Source organism: Rattus norvegicus, chromosome X (assembly GCF_036323735.1).
Source record: "Rattus norvegicus strain BN/NHsdMcwi chromosome X, GRCr8, whole genome shotgun sequence".
NCBI classification, from domain to species: domain Eukaryota; kingdom Metazoa; phylum Chordata; class Mammalia; order Rodentia; family Muridae; genus Rattus; species Rattus norvegicus.
Window position 1 is genome coordinate 26,883,201 of NC_086039.1, and position 16,219 is coordinate 26,899,419.

General features: G+C 37.6%; 1 protein-coding gene across 1 annotated transcript in view; it reads left to right on the plus strand.

Moving 5' to 3' along the window:
• Positions 1–15,189, plus strand: part of Samt2 (spermatogenesis associated multipass transmembrane protein 2) — a 52,977-nt gene extending 37,788 nt beyond the window's left edge. Inside the window, exons 3-5 of the transcript XR_005498346.2 lie at positions 4,314–4,355; positions 14,086–14,179; positions 14,710–15,189. The gene's annotated coding sequence lies outside the window, so the exon portion shown is untranslated. The remainder of the gene's footprint in view (positions 1–4,313; positions 4,356–14,085; positions 14,180–14,709) is intronic.
• Positions 15,190–16,219: the final 1,030 nt, after the last annotated feature.

A 16,219-nucleotide genomic window follows, 5' to 3' on the forward strand; every position in this document is an offset into this window, starting at 1 on the left:
TCTTCTATGATTTTGTTGAAGATATTTACTGGTCATTTGAGCTGGGAGTCTTCACTCTCTTCTATACCTATTATCCTTAGGTTTGATCTTCTCTTTGAGTCCTGGATTTCCTGTATGTTTTAGAACAGTAGCTTTTTTCATTTTACATTATCTTTGACCGTTTTGTCTATGATTTCTATGGAATTTTCTGCTCCTGAGATTCTCTCTTCTATCTCTTTTTTCTGTTGGTGATGCTTGTATCTGCGGTTGCTTGTCTCTTCTTTTGATTTTCTATATCCAGGGTTGTTTCCCTTTGTGCTTTCTTTATTGCTTCTATTTCCATTTTTAATTCCTTCACCAGTTTGATTGTGTTTTCCTGGAATTCGTTCAGAGATTTTTGTGATTCCTCTCTATAGGCTTCTACTTGTTTATTTATGTTTTCCTGAACTTCTCTAAGGGAGTTCTTTATGTTTTTCTTGAAGTCCTCCATATTATGATCAAATGTGATTTATAATCTAGATCTTGCTTTTCTGGTGTGTTTGGATATTCAGTGTTTGCTTTGCTGGGAGAATTGGGCTCTGATGATGCCATGTAGTCTTGGTTTCTGTTGCTTGGGTTCCTGTGCTTGCCTCTCGCCATCAGGTTGTCTCTGGTGTTACTTTGTTCTGCTATTTCTGACAGTGGCTAGACTGTCTATAGGCCTGTGTGTTAGGAGTGCTATAGACTTGTTTTCCTGTTTTCTTTCATCCAGTTATAGGAACAGAGTGTTCTGCTTTGAGGTGTGTAGTCTTTCCTGTCTATTGGTCTTCAGCTGTCCCTGTGGGTTTGTGTCCTGAGACTTCCAGGCAGGTCACTTGGAGCAGAAAAGTTGGTCTTACCTCTGGTCCTGCGCCTGAAGTTGCTCCTAGGGGGCTGTGTTTGAGTTCTCTGTGAGGGCCCCTTTTTTAATGACTCTTGTTTGAAAGTCAATTTCATTTGATATTAGAATGGCAACTCCAGCTTTTTTCTTCGGCCATTTGCTTGAACAATTGTTTTCTAGCCATTTACTCTTAGGTGGTGTCTCTCTTTGTCTCTGAGGTGTGTTTCCTGCATGCAGCAAAATGCTGGGTCCTCTTTCCATATCCAGTCTTTTAGTCTAGGTCTTTTATTGGGGACAAACTGCAATTTTATGATTTCAAAATGTTATCTTTATGATAAAACCAATTTTTTCTTACCTAAATTTCTTCTTACATAAAATTGGTGTTGTAAAGCCTTGCACTTACAGAAATCCTAGAAGGAAGATCCAATTTCTAATTTTATGCTGTTTCAGTTTGATACAGAATTAATAGATCAAAAGTTATTTCCTACTAATTGTTATCTCCAAATTGGTTTTCTATAAATATTCATTGTTTCTGACCTGTGTTTAATTCTTCCTCTCCTTCCTTTTATGTATGACATAATTTTACTGTGGGTTTTTTTATTATTCTTAAAATGATATATAGCCCATTGCTTAACAAAAGCAGTCTGTTCCTCTGTTTTTCTATAATACCAGAAAAGTTCTAGCAGGACAAATATATTCATGTAGGGAGTTTAAGATTTCCTATGTGTCTCTGTCATGAATTCTTATTTTAACACAATTTTTATATCTTTGGCAATTCTATAAAGAATAGAAAAATGTCAGGATTTCTAAAACTACATACTTTTACCTTTTGGAAGGAACCAAGATGTGTCATTAATTGTATGATCAAAATTTCTTAATATTTACCTTAGTCCCTTGATTCTTAGGCTAAACACAATCTTCTTTTCCTGGATATATATCTCCTCCTTCTGACACCCTCTATATTCAATATTTCTTATCATAGGGAAGAACATTTGTTATTCTGCCACCTTCCAAATTGATCTCTTTATCCAGAATATACAAAGGTAAAAACTTAAAATAAGTTACATGGAGGGATGTTTAATGTAGTCCTTATGAATCACATGTATCTCTTCCATGGGTTTAAAACACAGACAGGATCCAATCCTGACAAGCTAGCTAATTTTAATGTAATAACAGCAATCTCCATCTTGTTTCCAGTTCTGCTTCAAATCCCACTGTTCTTAATATCTCTTGCTTTAGAAAAGCCTTGGCATGGAAGAGGGTATGGACAGAGTGTTCCACATCTACTCTCAGTTGCAATCCTATATTGCTGTTGTAAATTCCCAAGTACAATAGCTATTGTCTTCTCCCAAATAGGAAACTAAACCCATTACACAGAGACTGTGAAACAAAGGTAAACTGGGATAAAATGTTTTCTGTTGAGGCAACACAGTTTGTAGGCCCTTCAAAGCTCTACTTAGACAATGACAAGGGCACTATCTTCAGGCATAGTGAGTTAATGACTTCTTTTCCTTCCTTTCTGCTAAATGATTCAGCATTACCCTTCGGGATGTGATTTTATCCTTTTCACTATCTCCATTTCCAAAGGTGGAAATTCAAAAAATGCCCAAACAAGTTAGTTGACAGTACAAATACAGAGTGTAAATTTTGTGTGAAAGAATGTATTTTGTCACACCCATATGTCAAGATACTTTATGGGTTACAGAAATGAAGTTAGTCATCCAAATTTAATTTTTGGAGTTAAGATGGGTAATAATGGAAATATCAAATATTCCTCACATTTTACAGATTGATTCTGATCTTTTTGTACTGAGGAAAAATTTGGGGTTTCATAACTATTAGATAATTGGTGTACAAATGAGACAGGTTCCAAGCCAAGTTATATATAGATGTTGATAATCATGCTCATTCCATGTTTAATTGTAAAATATGTATAGCAATCTTTAAAGATTTGTGCATTTCTGAAAAAGAAATGACATTGTATATTACCATATATAAAGTATACCTTTCATAAACAGACCTCTTTTATATACATATAAACATATACAAATGTCTTTGTGTTGAGTTTGATATTATTTTCTAATAAATGAGTTTAATATTTGTCTTATTTTCCTTGTTTCTTTGTTAAAATTGTAGATGATTTCATATTGTTATTTTTATGAAATAGTACACTATTACTTTTTAGAAATGGAAATTTTAACATTCCTCTGCTTACTGCTCTCCCTATGTTATTAACATATTTACTAATTACAAATATAGGTTAAAGAAGAATTATCTTACATATGATATTACAGACTCTTATCTCATTGTTAGTTCCAAGAATTGAAATAAATTGTCACCAAATATGAACATTTCAGCATTTAATTGATATTATAAAACTCGATGCTCAAAATAATATACAGTGGCTATTCCTTTTATAGTCATAGATTTCTAGGCTTCACATATGCTTACCTCCAGTATGCAGAATGTAGATATGAACAAAGACTGCTTAACTATGATTTGAGACAGAAGGGATGGGTATGCCTGCTTAGTGGTCTCAAAACTTGGACTCATTCTCTTATTCTGCCTTTACTGTTTTCTGCCTTGATTCTATAGTTGTTCAGACTCTTTTGCAGATTTCCTTGTATAAAAGTATCCATTTTCAAACTGAGTTTTCTCATTTGCAGTTTATCAGCTTTCTTATTTGAAATCATCCTTGCCAGCAGCCAGTGCTGGTGCTTGTGGAAATTCAATAATAATGTTATTCAGTTTGTGTCCTTTAGACCATGGTAATCTTATTACTCTCAAGACTTTAACATCTTTGGGTCTGTTACCAGGACCATTATGCTGGTGTGCAGCCTTATCAATTCACCATGGACCCCTTCACCTGAATTTCAGTATTCATAGGCCCTAAAACTATGGAACATTGTTATGACTACTATAGTCCTGATTTTCAGTTCCAATGACCATTAAAATCAGCTGTTTGAAAGACCTTTTATTGAAATGCAGCTATTTTGCTACAAGATGTGTGTGTTAATATTGGGTGATGACAGGATTTGCAAATTTGTGTCTGTGAGCTTGTACTGTCTTATAGAAATTTAGGGACAAACCACTGATTTTCCTGTTAAGAAAGAAGATCTTCTAATGAAACACTCCACAGCCACATTATCAGTAGGGTTCCTGATAACCATATGTGATTCATTTGTGTGACTATGTTCTTCAGTGAGATGAGCTCTTTGAAAATACAAGGTCAGATGTAGGAGCAAGTGCTTCTAATAATCTATGACCAAAATGTCTGAAATGAGGGCTTTTGCATTTGCATTATATGCTAAGTGTGTACTTGATGAAATTTCTCAATTTTTTACAAGATACACATGTAGTTATCAGTTCATTCCAAGTAAATCATCAACTGAATTCTCTGTGTATGTCTAAATTTCATATCCTTCATAATAGTCAAATGTCATCATTTAAGTGTTTTTCATTTTAATCTCTTCAGGTTATTATCATGTCTTCAGATACTACCAATAAGCAATAACAGGTAAGAGTACAATAGTAAAGTTGTCAAAAATAAACATAGTGAACCCCTTGTGAAAGAAAGTTTGTATGTTAGGGAAACTTCGCCAAAGAAAAGCTACCACCTTCCTCTATGGAGACACTTTACTACACCTGCCTTTGGAGAGTTTTTCTGTAACTATAAGCCTTGACATTGCTGACAGGGAGGGATGTGTTGAAGTAGGAATGCAATTCTGTGTACCGATGATGCTAATGGCATCTTCACTCTGTCTCTTCTTGAAGGCAGCAGCCATCTCCAATTCCCCTGGTTGTTCATGTCACAAAAGCTCAGGCATTTCAACTGTGCTTTGTTGGGCAAAATAGTATGTAGAATAGGGATCAGGTAATATAACGGATGACCTAAAAATGGTATAAGACAAAAGGACCAACCCATAAGATAAGAGGTTTACAGTCAAACTGAAAACAGACAAACACAAGATGAAAAACCAACAAAGAAACATATATATACAAGATAGCAATTTCTTACATTTTTAAGTCTTGGTTTATTTTCAATATGGTAAAGCAGGACTTCTTACTTATGGCTCTGCTCTAAGTTAGGAGTGTTTTCTTTGACTGAACTGAACCAATCCCACAGCTCCCTGTAGCCAAAACCCATGGGGGAAAGAGCTGAACTCACAGAACTGCAGACAATCCTGAGACCTCAGGACAGACTACCACGTCTGTCCACCTCTGCTCACTTCTTCCCAAATTCCCAGCACAAGAGGAAACTTCATAGTGCCTTTGGAGACAGGAAGGTAGGAATGGTCAGGGGAAAGAAATAGCTGGTTTCTGGGTATGCCTGGAACTGAACTGAACCAGTCACAGTTCCCTATACCCAAATCTCATGGGGGAGAGAGATGGACCCTCAGAAGTGTGGACACTCCTGAGATCCCAAAGTCAACAAAAAATTTCTGCCCACATACCTGATCCAAGAAGAAATCGCCAAGTGCCATCTGTGATCCCTGGGCACAGGGACCTAGGAGCATTCAAGGGCAGGACACCTCCATTTTCTGCCTGTGCTGAGAGCTGAAAGACAGTCACCAGGAGTGCCTACATACCTGAGAGCAGAGCTCTTTGTTCCCATAACTGGCTGAAAGAAAACAGGTCTACAGGAGGGCTGTCACACAGGCACATAGGAGGGCCAAGTCACATTCAGAGTCAGCAAGACAAGTTAACAACAGAGACAACGTGATGGTGAGAGGCAACCTAAGTAACAGAAACCAAGACTAATTGGCATCATCGGAGCCCAGTTCTCCCACCAAAGCAAATACTGGCTATCCAAACACACTGGAAAAGCAAGACTTGGACTTGAAAATCACATTTTATGTTGATGATGGAGGACTTTAAGAAGGGCATAAATAATTCCCTTAAAGAATAACAAGACAACATATGTAAAAAATAGAAGCCCTTAAAGAGGAAACACAAAAATCCCTTAAAGAATCACTCAAACAATTACAGGAAAACATAACCAAACAGGTGAAGGAAATGAAAAAAAACCATCCAGGATTTAACAATGGAAATAAAAACAATAAAGAAATATGAAGGGAGACGACCCTGGGGATAGAAAACCTAGGGAAGAGATCAGGAGTAGTAGACATAAGCTTCCACAACAAAATACAAGAGAGAGAAGACAGAAACTCAGAGGTAGAAGACACCATAGAAAATATCGACACAACCATCAAAGATAATGTAAAATGCATAAAGCTCCTAGCACAAAGCATCCAAAAAATTCGGGACAAAATGAGAAGATCAAACATGAGGAAAATAGGATAGAAGAGAGTGAAGACTCCCAACTTAAAGGGCCAATAAATATCTTCAACAAAATTATCGAAGTAACCTAAAGAAAAAGATGCCCATAAACAAGTAGCCTACACAACTCCAAATAGATTGGACAAGAAAAGAAATTCCTCCCATCAAATAATAGTCAAAACACCAAATGCACAAAACAAGAAATAATATTAAAAGCAGTAAGGAAAAAAGGTCAAGTAACATATAAAGGCAGACCTATCAGAATTACACAAGACTTCTAATAAGAGACTATAAATGCCAGAAGATCCTGGGCAGATGCCATACAGATCCTAAGAGAAAACAAATGCAAGCACAGGCTACTATGTACAGAAAAACTCTCAATTAACATAGTTGGAGAAACCAAGATATTCCATGACAAAACCAAATTTATACAATATCTTTCTACAAATCCAGCCATACAAAGGATAATAGGTAGAAAATTCCAACACAAGGAGGGAAACTAAATCCTACTAAAAGCAAGAAAGTAATCTCCTTGCAACAACACCAAAAGAAGAGAGACATACAAACAGAATCCCAAGTCTAAGAACAAAAATAATAGAAAACAACGATCACTATTCCTTAATGTCACTTAATGTCAATGGACTCAATTCTCCAATAAAAATACATAGACTAACAAACTGGATACATAAAGAGAAACAAGCATTTTGTTGCACACAGGAAACACACCTCACAGACAAAGACAGTCACTACCTGAGATTAAAAGGCTAGAAAACAAAATTGCAAGCAAATGGCCCCAAAAAACAAATAGTAATAGCCATTCTAATATCGAATAAAATTGACTTTCAACCAAAAGTTCCCCCCAAAATAAGGAAAGACACTACATATTCATCAAAGGAAAAATCCACAAAGATGAACACTCAATCTTAAATTTCTATTCTCCAAATACAAGAGCACCTACATTCATGAAAGAAACCTTACTAAAGCTTAAATCACACATTACGCCTCACTCAGTAATAGTAGGAGATTTCAACACCCCACTCTCATGAATGGAGAGATCATGGAAACAAAAGTAAACAGAGACATAGAGAAACTAACAGAAGTTATGAACCAAATGGACTTAGCAGATTTGTATAGAACATTTCATGCTAAAACAAGAGACTATACCTTATTCTCAGCACCTTACAGTACCTTCTCCAACATTGACCATATAATTGGTCACAAAATAGGCCTCAACAGATACAAGAAGGTAGAAATAATCCCATGTATCTTAAAAGATCACCAAGACTAAGGTTGCTCTCAAATAACAACAAAAATGACAGAAAGCACACATATACATGGAAGTTGAACAACACTCTACTCAATGATAACTTGGTCAAGGAAGAAATAAAGAAATTAAAGTCTTTTTTAGAATTTAATGAAAATGAGGTCACAACATTCCCTAACTTATTGGACACAATGAAAACAGTGCTAAGAGGAAAAACCATAGCTCTGAGTGCCTCCAAAAAGAAACAGGAGAGAGTATACATAAGTAGCTTGACAGCACACCTAAAAGTTTTAGAACAAAAAGAAGCAAATACACCCACAAGGAGTAGAAGGCAGGAAATACTCAAACTCATTGTTAAAATCAATCAAGTAGAAACAAAAAAAAGACTATACAAAGCTGAAGAAAACCAGGAGCTGGATCTTTGAGAAAATTAACAACATAGATAAACACTTAGCCAGAATAACCAGAGGGCACAAAGACAGTATCCAAATTAACAAAATCAGAAATGAAATGGTTCACATAGCAAAAGAATCTGAGGAAATTCAAAAAATTATGTGATCCTACTACAAAAGCCTATATTGAACAAAACTGGAAAATCTGGACAAAATGTACAATTTTCTAGACAAATACAAGGTATCAAATTTAAATCAGGATCAGAGAAACCATCTACACAAAACCATAACTCCTAAAGAAATTAAAGCAGTTATCAAAAGTCTTCCAACCAAAAAGAGCCCAGGACCAAATGAGTTTAGTACAGAATTCTATCAAATCTTCATCTTATACGAAAACTGTCCAAATTATTCCACAAAATAGAAACAGATGTAGCACTACCAAATTCCTTCTATGAAGTCACAATTATGCTAATACTTAAACCATACAAAGACCCAACAAAGAAATAGAACATGAGACCAATTTCCCTTAGGAATATTGACACAAAAATAATCAATAAAATTCTTGCAAACAGAATTCATGAGCAAAACAAAATGACCATCCATCATGATCAAGTATGTTTCATCCCAGGGATGCAGGAATGGTTCAATATATGGAAATCCCTCAACATAATCCACTATATAAACAAACACAAAGAAAAAAAACACACAAGATCATTTCATTAGATGCTGAGAAAACATTTGACAAAATGCAACACCCCTTCATGATAAAAGTCCTGGAAACTTCAGGAATTCAAGGTCTATGCCTAAAAATAGTAAAAGCAATATAAAGCAAACCAGTAGCTAAGGTAAAACTAAATGGAGATAAACTTGAAGCAATCCCACTAAAATCAGGGACTAGATAATACTGCCCACTATCTCACTACTTATTAAATATAGTACTCGAAGTTCTAAACAAATCAATCATACAAAAACAGGAGGATAGAGGGATACAAATTGCAAAGGAAAAAGTCAAAATATCACTTCTTGTAGATGATATGATAGTATATTAAGTGACAGGAAAAGTTCCACCAAAGAACTACTAAGCCTAATAAACAACTTCAGCAAAGTGGCTAGGTATAAAATGACTCAAATTAATCAGTAGCCTTCCTCTACTATAAGGATAAACAGTAAAGAAATTAGGGAAGTGACACCCTTCACAAGTCCCAAATAATATAAAATACCTTGATGTGACTCTAACCAAGAAAGCAAAAGATATGTATGACAGGAAATTCAAGTCTCTGAAGAAAGAAATTGAAAAAAGTTCTCTGAAGAAGGAAAGATCTCTCATGCTCATGAATTGGCAGAATTAATATAATAAAAATGGTCATTTTGCCAAAAGCAATCTACAGATTCAATGCAATCCCTATCAAAATTCCATTTCAATTCTTCAGAGTTAGAAAAGGCAATTTGCATATTCATTTGGAATAACCAAAAAAAAAAAACTAGGATAGGGAAAACTGTACACAACAACAAAAGAACTTCTGGGAGAATGAACATCCCTGACCTCAAGCAATATTACAGAGCAATAATGATAAAAACTGTAAGGTATTGGTAAAGAGACAGACAAGTAGACCAGTGGAATAGAATTGAAGACCCAGAAATGAACCCACACACTATGGTCACTTGATCTTTGACAAAGGAGCTAACACCATCCAGTGGAAGAAAAATAGCATTTTCAACAAATGGTGCTAGTTCAACTGGAGGTCAGTATGTAGAAGAATGCAAATCAACCCATTCTTATCACCCTGTACCAAGCTTAAGTCCAAGTGGATCAAGGAACTTCACATCAAATCAGATAGACTCAAACTAGTTGAAGAATAAGCAGTGAATAGTCTCGATCGTGAGTGCACTGGGGAGATTTTCCTAAGCAAAACACAAATGGCTTATGCTCTTAGAACAAGAATCTACAAATTCAACCTCATAAAACTGCAAAGCTTCTTTAAGGCAAAGGATACTGTCATTAAGACAAAACGGCAACCAATAGATTGGGGAAAGATCTTTACCAATACTCCATCTGACAGAGGACTATTACCCAAAATATACAAAGAACTCAAGGAGTAAGCCTTCAGAGAGCCAAATAACCCTATTAAATATGAGGTACAGAGCTAAACAAAGAATTCTCAGCTGAGGAATATCAAATGACTGAGAAGTTCCTAAAGAAATGCTCAACATCCTTAGTCTTCAGGGAAATGCAAATCAAAACAACCCTGAGATTCTACCTAACACATGGCTGAAAACAAAAATTCATGTCACAAGAGTTGCTAGTGAGGATGTGGAGAAAGAGGAACACTCTCCCATTGTTGATGGGATTACAAACTGGTGCAGTTACTCTGAAAATCAGTCTGGAATTTCCTCACAAAATTGGACACTGCATTACCCGAGGACCCAGCTATGCCTCTCTTAGGCATATACCCCAAAGCTGCTCCAATATACAACACACACATGTGCTCTGCTATGCTCATATACCCTTATTTTTAATAGCCAGAAGCTAGAAAGAATCCAGATGCCCTTCAAAAACTAATGGATTCAGAAAATATGGTATATCTATACAACAGAGTACTACTAAGCTATCAAAAGCAATGACTTCATGAAATTCATAGGCAAATGGAATGAACTAGAAAATATCATCCTGAGTGAGGTTACTCAATCACAGAAAAACACACTTGGTATGCACTCACTGAAAAGTGGATATTAGCCCAAAAGCTTGAATAACACAAGATGCAATCCACAGACCACATGAACCTCAAGAATTAGAATGACCAAAGTGCAGATGCTTCACTCCTTCTATAAAGGGAGAACAAAAATATTCATAAGACGGGATATTGAGGCAAAGTTTGTAGCAGAGCCTGAAGGAATGGCCATTCAGAGCCTGTCCCACATGTGACCCATATACATACAGCCACCAAAACTAGATAAGATTGATGAAGCTAAGAAGAGCATGCTGACCAGAACTGGATATAGGTGTCTCCTGAGAAACAAAGCCAGAGTATCTCAAATACAGAGGCAAATGCTAGCAGCAAACCATTGAATTGAGAACAGGACTCCTGTTGGAGGAATTAGAGAGAGGACTGAAAGAGCTGAAGGGGCTTGCAAACCCAGAGGAACAACAAGGCCAACCATGCAGAGCTTCCAGGGACTAAACCACTACCCAAGGCCAACCCATGGCCAGCTGCATATGTATCAGAGGATCACCTTGTTGGGAATCAAGGAAGGAGAAACCCTTGGTCCTGCCAAAGTTGAACCCTCAGTGTATGGGAATATCGGGGTAGGGCCCAAAGGGGTTGGTTCTGGATGGGAACACTCCTATAGAATAAGGAGAGGGGGATGACATAGGGGGCTTATGTCTGTCAAACCAGGAAAGGATTAATATTTGAAATGTAAATAAAAATATATCTATTTAAAAAATAAGAAACAGAGAAAAAAGATCCAATTTAAAAAAACAAACAAAAAACAAAAAGAAATTGTCACAGTGTCACAAATTATGCATATATACTTCAAAACATAAATTACATTAAAATGGATCAAAAGGAGTGTTTTATTCAGATAGCAAGGCTAATTTGGTTATCGAGGATGCTTAAAGCCTTATGATTCTAATCAATCTATAAATGTAGAAAATCTACTCTCTCTGCTTGTGAATTTGTTAAATTATCAGGCTTTTCCAATGTGTTATTGGATCAGATCAGTGTGGAGAAACACATCACAGAGTATGGGTAAAATCATTTTTGGTGGAGCCCTCTGAGTATATGAGGATTGTGATTATGTTACTAGCCTAGTATCCTGGACCTGACTCATCAGAAGCCCATGTGGAAATCATTTCTACCCTCTGACACAAGGCACTGTACTTCTTATTAAAATTGGGGAGATAAATGAGGGCATTGATATCTGTAATTCAAAGTCTTATGTTTCCTAGGATGTTAGTTCCATGTGTTTGACCAATTGAAACTGGCACTACAAGGAAGTATGTCCTTTATTGGAAGAGGGATATCCTTTGTAGAAAAAGTGTGTAACTGTGGAAGCAGAACCTTACATTTCATATACATGTTCACACCTTGACAGTGTGATCCAGAGCCTCCTCCTGGCATACACTTGAAAATCAATCTCCTGGTTGCCTTCAGATCAAGATGAAGAACTCTTGCCCCCTCCAGTACCAAGTCTGACTGCATGCTATCATGCTTCCCTCCATGAAGATAATGACTGAACTTCAGAAACTATAAGCCCTAATTAAACAATTCCCTTTATTTAAGTTGCATTTTTCTTTTTTATTGATATTTTATTTACATTTCAAATGTTATCCCTTTTCCTAGATTCCTATTCATAAACACCCTATCGCATCCCCCCTCCTTCTATGACTGTGTCTCACTCCCAACAAACCAGCCTTTCCCGCCTCACTACCTGACATTCCCCTACACTGAGTGGGGGGGTCATCCTTGGCATGACCAAGGGCTTCTTCTCCCATTGGTACCCAACAAGGCCATCCTCTGCTCCATGTGCAGCTAGAGCGATTGGTCTGTCCATCGGTACACTTTGGGTCTGTTCATATGTATTCCCTGGGAGCTCTGGTTGTTTGGTATTGTTGTTTTTATGGGTTTGCAACTCCCTTTGTCTCTTTCAACCCTTTAACTCCTCTGATAGGGATGCCTGAGAGGGGGCCAACCTCTTCATCCTGAACATAACCCTTTGCTGAGTCATCAAGCCTCTACAGGATTAGGCACGTCCTCTCCAACTGAGGCCAGACAAGGCAGTCTTTGCCACATATGTTCTGGGGTGTGAGGGCGTGTACTAACCCATGAATGCTCTTCGTTTGATGGCTTAGTCTATGGGAGATACCAGAGGCCCAGTTTAAATAACGTTCGTCTTCCTGTGCTGTTGCTAACCCCCTTCATTTCCTTCAATTCCTCCTGTAACAGTTTCATAGAGGACCCTAACATTAGCCCAATGTTTGGCTACAGGTATCTACATCTGTCTCAGTCATCTGCAAGTAGAGGTTCTCAGAAGGTAGTCATACTAGGCTTCTGTCTGCAAGCAAGATATAACATCAGTAATAGTGTTATAGTATCCATAAGATGGATCCCAAGTTTTGCCAGTCACTGGATACCCATTCTTTCTTTCTCTGTTCCATCATTGTCCCTGCAATTTCTTCAGAAGAGAACAATTCTGGGTCAGAAATTTTCAATGTGGATTGATGAGCCCATCCCCCACTGGGGGTGCTAGCTATCTACTGAAGATTCCTCCGCCCCGCTTTTGAGCATGTCACCTAAGCATGTCCTATTGTATCTTTTAAGCCTCTCACATCACAGTTCTCTTGGAATTTCTAGATTTTTTGCACACCCCAACCTCAAGAAGCTGCATATATCCACTCATTATCCTTGTCCTCTGGGATTCTCTCCTGTTTTTCTCAATATTTGATCCTGCCTACTGGGGTCCCACTACAAAACAGGATCTTGGTCTCAACTATAAGCAGGCATACCTGGAAGGCAAGAAAGGGATACACAGAAATTTTTTAATTGGTACAAGCTGTCAGGCAGTCTAGGGCTTGAGGTTTCACACCTTTGCCTCTGACTAAATGCAGTATTTTATTGTCCATGGAAGAAGAAAGTAGAAAGAAAGACATTGTAAAATCATACAAGATGTACCAAATTTACAAGAATGACCACATCTCATATATACTAAAAATTAAGAATTAAGATTTTCCCCCAAAGTTTCAAGCTTCCCCTTTTCCCAGCCCATGACCAAAATAAAAATTGCAAGAGTATAGTTAATTAAGTGTTAACCTTAAACTTTAGATCTCCAAGCTCCAAAGCCAGAGAAATGGAGTTTCCTGGGAGTTTCTAACTTTAAACATTTTACACTTCAGAGCTCAAAGTTCTGAGGTCAGCAACGTGGGTTTTCCTGTGAACCTCTAGTAATATATGACATGGGCAAAAGTATCAGACAGTGGTTAAAATGAATCATATTAAGCCTTAATTCAGCCATTCATCTTTAATAAAAATATATTTGCAACATAAGAGAACGTCTGAATGGAATCACCATCCATGACCTAAAGCTGAACTACAGAGCAATAGCAATGAAAACAACATAATATTGGTACAGTGACAGATCATTGGAATAGAACTGATGACCCAGAATTAAACCCACCCAACTATATAATCCCATGATATTTTACAAAGAATCCAAAAATCATCCAGTTGAAAAAGAATACAAATATTGCTGGCTCAAGTGGTAGTTGGCATGTAGAAGAATGAAAATTATTTCATTTTTATTTCCTTATACAGAGCTCAAGTTCAAGTGGATCAAGGACCTCCAGATAAAACCCAGACACACTGAATCTAGTAGAAGAAATAGTGGGGAAGAGCCTCAAACACATTGGTACACGGGAAATTTTCCTGATGAATTTGAGAATTGCTGTTTCTAGCTCTGTGAATAATTTAATTGGAATTTTGATGAGGATTGCATTGAATCTGTAGATGTCATTTGTTAAAATAACCATTTTGTTATGCTAATCCTGCATATCTGTGAGCATAGAAATACTTTCCATTTTCTGAGGGCTTCTTTAATTTCTTTCTTGAGAGACTTGAAATTCTTGTAATACAGATTTTTTACTTGCTTGGTTGGAGTTACATAAATATATTTTGTATTACTTGTGATTACTGTGAAGTGTATGGTTTTTCTAATTTCTTTCTCAACACATTTATCCTCTAAGTAGAAGAAAGCTATTTGTTTGAGTTAATCGTATATTCAAGCACTTTGCTGAAGTTGTTTATCATCTGCAGGAGTTCTCTCGTTGTATTTTTGGTGTCACTTAAGTATACTATAATGTCATCTGCAAATTGTTATATTTTGACTTCTACATTTCCAATTTGTATCCATTGAGCTACTTTTTTGTCTGATTGTTCTAGCTATAACTTCTAGTTGAATATATAGGGAGAGAGTGGATAGCCTCGTGTCGCGCCCACCTTGGCCGGAAAGGAAGACGCAACACGGTCGGATTCTTCTCAACGGCCTTTATTGCAGGACCACCTTCATTGCTGATATGGGGACCTCAAGCGGCAAAAGCACTCGCCTTATATATACAACAGGCTGGGGCTATGCTACTTGTCCTTCAGGGATTGGCAGAGCATGAATCCCTCATTAGCATATTAACGTCCCGGCCAACTGACGCCAGGTGCAAAGCCCGTGCATGCGAAGTACTGTTGTGTACCACAGGAAGGCGCTCGATCACCTCATTATCCTACGGCTGCCCTGGCAAGGGGACAAGCCTGAGCATGCGCAATAAGTCGTTTACTACCAGAAGGAACTGGATGTCGGCGCCATCTTTGTTTTACCATTCCGCTCCCTACATCTCCCCCGTTTTTGTTTAATAAAATGACTGGTCTAGATCTGGGTGTCACGTCAATCTTGTCATTGCTCCTGTCTTAGGTAGTTCCTGACGATGACTCGGCCTTACCCGTCATTGGTTTACCCTATCTCCACTGAACCCCGTGTCTTAGGTTGGTCCGAACTCGAGGAAAGTTGCCCGTCTCTGGATACAATGAATCCACATGACAGTGACAAAAATGATCTAGGGCGAACTCTTACTCTTTCAAAGAGGCAAGCCATATGTTGGGAGAAGCACCATTTTCAATGGCGGTCATAGCCTGGTAAACAACCACTTTGTGTCTGGCATGTTCTCTTTTTAAACGGCCAATAAGCCAGAGACATACTCCGCATCCCAGGAGGACAATAGCTCCCCAGGCAAACATTCCAGCCCACTCCTTAAAAAGGGAGAAAGCATTGGTAATCCATGAGGTAAAATCTTCAACTGTGATGGGGTCCAACCTAGTGCTATTAAGGACAGCAATCTGCATCAGCAATTGTCTTGATAGTTGCTCTGCTTTCATGGACCAGTTCCCTTTCAGATAATCCGAAATTTCTTTGCTCTGTGGAGAATGCTGAGAAAAGTTAGCTTGCAAAAGAGTAAAGCATAAACCTCTAAGGAAGAAATGCAGGACAGGTGTGTCATATGATACAGTGCTTCAATTTGTTCTTGAACTAAATCTATCCTTTGAGTAGCTAATAGAAAGCCAGATGCCAAATAGGTACATTGCTCACATTAGAACTTATATTATATTGAATATTGAAATGTGGCTCTACACAACCAAACGCAAGACAGGGTAGAGTTCTTAACAGTAAAACATAAGATATGCGACAGAGAAAAGTTAGTGGTGGCATACCGCTGGGACATTTCTCCATTTGGCACTATACAGCGAACATCACGCAAACAGGAGGTAAAGAAAAAGGTTGGCAAAACAGTAGAATTGCTATGAACTGGCATGGGTACTGGCCAGGATCTGGCAATAGCCCACAGGGTGAGTGAATTAACCTGTATTACCATTCCCAGTAGTAATAGTAGGGTTCGTAGTCTCATCT